General features: G+C 43.6%; 1 non-coding gene across 1 annotated transcript; it reads left to right on the plus strand.

The window, feature by feature from the left end:
• The first annotated feature begins 2909 nt into the window (after positions 1–2909).
• On the plus strand, positions 2910–3028 carry LOC120614041 (5S ribosomal RNA). Its single transcript, XR_005655843.1, has one exon. It is a non-coding gene; the product is annotated as a 5S ribosomal RNA (ribosomal RNA).
• Positions 3029–8293: the final 5265 nt, after the last annotated feature.

Genomic DNA, 8293 nt, shown 5'->3' on the forward strand with positions numbered 1-8293 from the left:
TAATTTCCCACAGAAGTGGAGCCTGAGACAAGGGCTTACAAACAGGTAGTTTATTTTCAGAACTGATCCCAAGGAATAGGAGTCAGAGACTAGGAAGAGTAAAATAGGCAAAGCCAGGAAAGCCAGTCCACTGGCAAGTGATCCAGGTCACGGCTTTGGGCACGATTCCCCTGGAAATACTCTGAGGCAGTGTAGAATGTGCCTCTTAATTGTCTGACCAAGGGAAGGAAGAGGGAAGTATTCATTTACCAGCTCTTGTCTTCATTGGTCAAAGGTTAATTCCCTTATACTTTCAAGTTGACACTTTAAGTTGACACATAAGTCACAATGGCTGTGCAAGTACCCATGGGCATCCTATGAGGTGAAATCTATGAGAGAAGCCATAGGGCAGGAAGCAAGAGATACTTGGAGCAAGCAGTTGAATCTTTGGACTGTCAGGTCACACCTGCATTCAGACTGGTAGCCACAACAGTAGCTGGAACAGAAAAGAAATTAATGAATGGCAGGAGCTGGGCTATTTAAAATAAGTGTTTATTGTCAGAGCACCAGTGATATGAGAAGGCAGCAGGTTAACACCTTCAAAAACTTCCTTACTTTCTCAGTCTGGCTCAGAGTATTTAAGGGAAAATCTGGGCATTATTCCAGAGGCTGCATGACGGTGGGGGGAGGTGTCTGTTGTGCTTCACAGAGCCTTCCCTCAGGCAGTGTAGTCCACTGGTGGTGTTAGCAACCCAGGAACAAAGGTAGGAGTTGTCTGGAAAGAATGCTAGACCTTAAAGATTGTAATCAGTAAGCACAGGGGCATTAATCATAAGTTTCAGGGCAATTTTCTATGGCAGGGGAAGATCTAACTAAGCTCTGGGTCAAGCCGCAGGGGACAATCTACTTTTAAACCATAAGATAAGGAAAGGTGAGGTCAGGATGCTGCGAGGCTGAGGCTACCGGCCCCAACTTGGCCCTTCTTCAGAAAGATAAGCACAAAACTGCCCATACGTAGCCAGAAGTAAGAGACAACACCTCGCCAGATTGAAGTTCTAACCTATAAGATGCTCTGTAAATTCTGAACCAGTAACCAATCTGTGGTAGCCAACATAGATGGATCCCAGAAGAAAAAGTGGTAATTCTATTATACCTAACTGACAACTTTTAAATGTTTATCTTCATGTCTCTGTGATTCTGAGTATAGCTATTCACAAGTTTTTCTTACCCTTTGAAGAAATACCTCCACCAAAGGAGATAAAAATAGTTCCACTGGATTGGCAACTAAGGCTGCCATTTGCCAATTTGGGCTTGTCATGCCAGTAGGTAAACAGGGAAAAAATGGTGAATTCAGTGGTGTGCTAGACCCACCTCGCACAGGCTTATAGGAGTCGATTATGTGTATGTATTAATTTCCTATTATTGCTGTAACTAATGACCACAAATTTAGGGCTTAAAACAACACAAATTTCTTATAATTCTGCAGATCAGAAATCTAGAATGAGTTAAAATCAAGGTACCAACAAAGCTGTGTTCCTTTTTGAAGACTCTAGGGGAAAATCTGTTCCTTGCCTTTCTGGTTTCTAGAGACTGCCCACATTACTTGGTCCCATCAGGAAGACTTCTGCTTTCATTGTTCTACCTGCTTTTCTGATTCTAACTCTCTTGCTTCCTTTTTTTCCCCTTATAAGGATCCATGTGATTGCACTGGGTCTATCTGGATAATCCAGGGTAATCTCCCTATCTCAATGCCCTTAATTTAATCACATCTGCAAAGTCCTGACAGGGTAGGTAGATAGGTAGATATGAGTCAGAGGGAGAGGAACAATGAAGGGTTAATGAGATGTGCTGAGACCAGCTCAGCAGAAGAAAATATACAACCCGGTCTAGGGGGCTTGTGGAGCCTCCCTCATTCCCCCAAGGTCAAAAGCCAGACAGGCAGACCAAAAAGCCTAGTAGTGCCTGACACATTCCTCGTCCCCTTCTCTCCCATCACCCCTCCTCCCCCAACCCTTTGCTTCCCCTGGTCAGTTAACTGCAAATGACCATTATATAACCTTACTCTGGGGACTGGTATAGGCAAAATTAGTTAACTGAGAGCATGCAGGTATATGACTTCCCATTTATGGGCACACACTACACATGCCCCAGCTTGAAGTAGGAGAGTCTAAGGGAGGAAAAAAAATTCACACCATTTGAGACAGGAGGGACAAAGAGAGAATAAAGAAACCCTATGGCCCATATAACCCCTGACCCTCAACTTCTTGGAGCTCTCGATTCTCTGTTGAGGTGCCTGCTTGGACTTTCTTCCAGGTGTACTTTATTCTGCCTACTTAATAAAATCACTTCTGCTCTTTCGTCTCTGAGTATTGGACCTCCAAGTAAATCTTTCATGGGGGATCCAAGGACTGAGCTCCTGGCTCCCACAACTACAGAAACCTGATTGCCAGCAATAGCCCCTTTTGCCATGTAAAGTAGCATTTTCACAGATTCCAGAGATTAGGATGTAGATATCTTTGGAAGGCCATTATTCAACATACCACAGTGCATTTTTCTCAACTCTACATTCAGTGACATAACATTGGTAGCTTAGAATTGGCTATGGTGGGAGTATTTGTACTATAGAAATTGGCAAATACTACTAATCAGGAATTTTACCCCGTTGAGCTTATTGGTAAACTTTACCTACATATCTCTGATTGTCACGGTTGACCAGGGTGAATGAGACTATTATCAAGGTAAAAGAGAACTGTCACTATGCAACAGAGGAAGGGAAGATTACGGATATAATCCAGAGGCTATCTTGTATACCTCCTACTCCTGCCATGTTTAGTGCAGAAAATTATAGGAATATCATATAGGCAGGATCACTAAGGTCTCCAATCCCTCAAGAAAGGAGTTTTGGGTCACCTATAGAAAACTCATCTATAGTCTACAGCCATGCCAGCCTGAACAAGCCTGATCCCATCTGATCTTGGAAGCTAAGCAGGTTTGGGCCTGGTTAGTACTTGGATGGGAGACCACCTAGGAAGACCAGGTGCTGTAGGCGTAAAAATTAAAAAAAAAAGGGATTATAAGCCGACAAGGTCCTTGCAATCTGTGAGATTAACCAAGGGTTGCCTCGCCTAAAAAAAGAAAAAAAAGAAAACTCATTTATAGCTCTAAGTAGAAGCTATATATGATTAAGTTTTGGTTAATGCAATATAAATGGAAGTGATATATGCCACTTCTGGATTAGGGCCTTTAAAACAGTAGCATGCCTCCTTCATGCCCTTTCATTTCCCATCACTATAACCCTGACGAACTGAGGTGCTGGTTTAAGACAAAGAGTACGAATGGATAGTGGATATGTGAAGTCAAATCTATTAACTAAAGGTTTGCTAGTAGCTACAGAAAGGTTTCTTGCCAGGTCGGTTCAACAGTTGCATGCTGTATCTAATTTTCTTCTCTTTTCCTTTCCTCCCACCCTGCCCCCAATATATGTGGGGCGTGGTATGTTGTGGTTCTTTAAAATTTAGTCCATAGATTTGAAGAACATTGAAGCAGGATCATTAATGGAACAGGAGGAAGAATGAACATGATTCAGTGATCCTGAACATGGTTCAGTACCTGATGAAACTTTGGTTGATTCCTGTTTTGAGGTGAGGGAATGAGTGTCACGATGACAATTTAGGTGATAAAAGGGAAGGTTGTTTTAGTTAGGAGTTTTGTTTTGTTCCAGTTTTTGAAGGGTAAGTATAGAAAGAAGGGTATATGTTGATGTTGGGCAGTTCCAGGGGCTTACTATCATGGATTGCTATCATTCTTGTTGGACACTCAGCATCTGCATCCCCTTCATATATTTGGGCAATATCCCAAACAGGGAGGGAGAGAGAGAGAGAGAGAGAGAGAGAGAGAGAGAGAGAGAGAGAGAAACACCTTACACCACCAAAGCTGACAATGCTCACCGTCACTTTGCTAGTGTCAAAGACTTAGCCAATTCCATTCTCTTTAGTTTGTGTACCCTGAGACAAGTGAGTTGGGGAAGGGAGAAAAGCCAGTAAAGGGTTTATAAATAAGAGGGTTATTGCTGTGGGAAACTGGGGTTCAGTCCCTCTGGGGACCCTTAGAAACAGTATGAAATGAATACCTTGGAAGTCTCCCTCTGAGGGGCAAGGAAGTTGAAATATTTGTTGACTACTGGTTATGGCTATGAGACAGGAAGCAGGGTATGCTTTTGGAGTTCCTTAGAAAACTTTAGCTTTCTAGTTTCACATACTGCACCTTCCTGTTCTTTTTTCTCTTAAACACAATGATGACTTGCGCTATAACAGCCAACTTGCAACTATAAAGGTAAATCAAATTGAATCAGTGATATAACTGAGCCAGTAAAAACTTCCTACCTCTATTCTTCTTGTATGTGAGAAAAAAAACCTGTTTTTAAAATGTCACCACCGTCAAGTTTTCTATCTGCAGCCAAAAAGCATTCGGCCAAGGGCACAGGCCTGGACTTTGAATCAAAAGACAGTGATATAAAGAAGCAGACACTGTGGGGCAACTTTTTTGTGATGCATCAGAGGTTATAGTGATATCATCCAGTGTGTTAACACATCAGACCTTATTCTGCTTTCTAGGGGTCTTCACCAGAAATTCTTGAATAATTGTTACTACTCATTGAGTATTTACTGTGAGCCAAGTATTTTATGAATTTTCTCTCCTAATCATGATATCAACCATTCAAGATGGGTATTAATATCCTTCTCTGAGATCAATGACTTGCTCAAGACCTCACAGTTAGCAAGTGGCAGAGTCGAGATACAGGTTTAGGTCAGAGTAACGCCAAAGCCAGATTTTAACCCACTACATTATATTGCCAATATTTCTTTTGCTAACTTGCAACTTTTGAACCTGGGACCCTAACTCAGGTTGGGGTCCATTCTAGGAGAGGAAGAAAGATGGGCTCATATAGATTATTGTCTGTCATCAGCCCTTTCTGGCAGGAGGATACAGGATATGCCCATATGCAAACAGGCTCTGAGCCAGGCTGCACAGATGCAGGCAATCCTCTGAGCCAGGCTGGGAAACACTCCAGATGAACTGCCAGACTTCTGTGTCTGAAACCTTGATAAGAAAGAATCTGGGGTGGTATCTTTAGAGACAAAGCAATTCTGCAGGTTTAGAATGTGATGAAATCTAGGCAAAATGAGAAAGTGGCAAAATGTACAAAGAGGAGGCATCTGTGAGAATCGATCAACACTCTGATGGCAGTTCTTGCCTGCAAAAATGATTAATTGCACTCCTTTCTCCCTATCTCTTCCCTAGGCTGGATTTTGAAGTGTGAGGCTCAAAACCCCAAAACCCAGATCCAGTTTTCCACCTTCTATTCACCCATTCTCCAAGTCTCAGAGAAACCTTGGCCCCTCTCATCCTTTTTATTTAGTCAAAATTTCCATAAATATCTATCAGTATCAATTTTGGAGCCAAAGAGGCAAGGACTCTGAGGTACTTACAGAGAAAGACAAGATTAAAAGGTGATGCACAAGTAATTATTTAATTAGGATTGTGAAACCTGCCAGGAAGGAAAACTAATATTCAATGGGAGTATATCCCTGAAGAACTAGAGGTAGTCTGGAGGTTTACATTCAAATCATCTCCTTTCCATTTGTCTTCCTCCTTATCATCATCCCCCTCACTATCTCCTTTATAAGAATGGTGTCTTCGGCATTGTCCCTTCTCCTGCATCCCCACACCACAGCCTTGAGTCAGTTCCTTGATACATTTTTTGTTTCTATCTTCTAACAGATCTCCCTGCTTTTTTTGCACACTCAAGCCCATGTTCTACACTGCAGCTAGAGTTGTATTTCTAAAATGCAATCTGACCAGTTCCTTCTTTGCTTTCACATTAAGGTTTTACCTGTCTTGCCTGGGACAGCTTGCTCGACCTTTTTTTTTTCCCCCAGCCTTATCTTATTCCTCTCCTACAAGAACCTCTCACCTGGCCAGTCACAGATCGCTATCTCCACAACTATTAACTCATGTTTGCTTTGCAATGTTTTACCCATCTATTGCAGCCCAGTAAATAACTATTCTAAATTTAAAGGTTTCACTAAATATGTGCTTGATGAAGGCCCACCATGGATGAGGCATGGGGCACTGGGCAAGATCAGTGAGAAGGATAAAGCTAGAAGTCAGTAGTTAGCACATGTTCTGATGAACACCCTAGATGGCAATAGCTATTTCTACAAGAGACTGTAAATTCTATGAGGGCACTGACAGGGACTGATTTGTCCACTGCTGTGCCCCTAGTTGTGCTGGTACAAAGTATTAGGGCGCTTAGCGCAGAGAAAGAACTCAATAATTTTTTTCAGTGTATACATAAATGAATGAATAAATAAAAGTAACAGATACTCTTATATTGCCTCCCACTAGAGATATAAGTGCATATGTTTAGACTCCTTAAAAGATTAGATGTTTTTTAGGAGCAGGGGTTGACTTACTCATGTGTACATTCTTTATAGAAAATCATTTTACAAAGTGGTTTCACATAGGTTATGGCTTGTTTCTCATTATAACCTTATGAATTATTATCCCCATTCTAGGAAAGCTTGCTTCCCTCCTTCCTTCCCCTTCCTGTTTTCTCCTTTCTCTGCTTTCTCTAGGATAAATATATGGTCTATGTACTTCCTGTCTCTGAGAAAGAGATTTTAAAGGCTAAATGTAGAGCTGATTCCAATGAGGGCCAGGGATGCTATATAACCTTTTGATGGTTATGTCTGAATAAAGTCAAGGTTTGTATGTGCATGTGCTTGTGACAGTGTTTTTTGTTAAATGTAACTATTTAAAATGTACTACAATTTTTGTACAATATCTTGTCTTGTTGTTTTTCTTTTATATATAGTAGGAGTCATAAAATTAAAAAGAGGCCCGGGTTCAGAGAAGTTAGGTAACTCGATAAGTCCGACCCCTAGTAAAGCGTCTAAGCCAGGATTCAAACCCAGGATGTCTCCCCATTCAGAGGCACCACTGTCTCAAAACTGCTGCAAATGACTCCAGTGTGGTCTATATAGAGAGGTTAAAATCATGGGATTTAGAGTCATATAGATGTGTTCCCTTCAAAGTTACAACAGTTACTTTGTGGCTTTGGCCAAGTAAGTCCGCTTCCTCATTTGAAAACTGGAGGCCATAATGGTACCGACCGCGGAGAGTTCTTATTAATAGGAAATAAAAATGCGACTGAAGCATTCAGTACAGGCCTGGCATGTAATCAGCACGCAGTAAATGGTAGCTCTTATAAATTATAAAAACTGTATTTGTTGAATGAGTGACTCTGGCATATAACGCTTGCATTCAACTTGAAGCTTGGAACTGTCACAGTGGTTCAGCTGAAGGGGTGGGAGGTAAAGTACTCGCCAATTTTTTCTGGAAATAAATCTTTGTGGGAGGATAATCACTGGTTGGAAAGTGTGAGCCTTAAGAGAACAAAGCTCTGATCCCCGGGCCCGAGCAGCACCGAAGCGAAGTTTCCCCTGTGGGCCGCAGCCACCATGCAGAACCTCCCCTAACCTGAGTGGCAGCCGGCTGTCCACGCCCAGCCCCGGCTAGGATGCCTCAGAAGTCGGGTTTAGCGGCGAGGAGCAGGATCTTCTCTAATTCCGCTCTTTCTGAGACCACACCCTGCGCGCAGGGAGAAAAGACTCCAAAACCGCGAGGCGGAGGCTTCCGCGCGGCCCCAGACCTGACCATCTATGGTCACAGAGCGCACAGAACAAACAGGAAGTGGGGCGCGCTTCCGCCTTTTCGACCCCGGGCAGAGCGAGCCGGGCTGGGCCCATGCGCCCTCACCGATCCCCTTCCCACACCCAGCCCCTGAAGGCCCACCCAGAACACTGCCCAGCCAATGGCCTTCCCACGTCACAAACGGGGAAACCAAGGTATGCACGCCCAGAGAGAGGCGGAGCTTAGGCTCTACCCCACAGATAGTTGACGGCCACAGGGGACTACCGCCCTCAGAAAAACCTGCCCTTCAGTCCGTCCAAGATCCCTTCCTGACTCCTGCGAAAAAGAACCGGCCTTTGCCATTGAAACAACACTGATAAGAGAGTTGGACACTCACACGCCCTCCTCCGAAGGTGGAGCTTAGCCAGTAATTTCTTCCCTTCATTGGCCCCGGTGAGTCCTACTGTGGACAGAGGGCGTGGCTACTTTTGAGCACGCCCCCAGGGTTTCTCCCGCCTTGGGGGCGGGCTCTTTCCTCTCTGCCCTCCAGGCTAGATGGGAGTCTCCTGCGCGGGTTGAATAGGGGGCGGAGTCACGAGCGGGTAGCCGGACTTCCTTC

This window comes from Pteropus medius, unplaced genomic scaffold (assembly GCF_902729225.1).
Source record: "Pteropus medius unplaced genomic scaffold, Ma_sr-lr_union100, whole genome shotgun sequence".
Classification (NCBI taxonomy): domain Eukaryota; kingdom Metazoa; phylum Chordata; class Mammalia; order Chiroptera; family Pteropodidae; genus Pteropus; species Pteropus medius.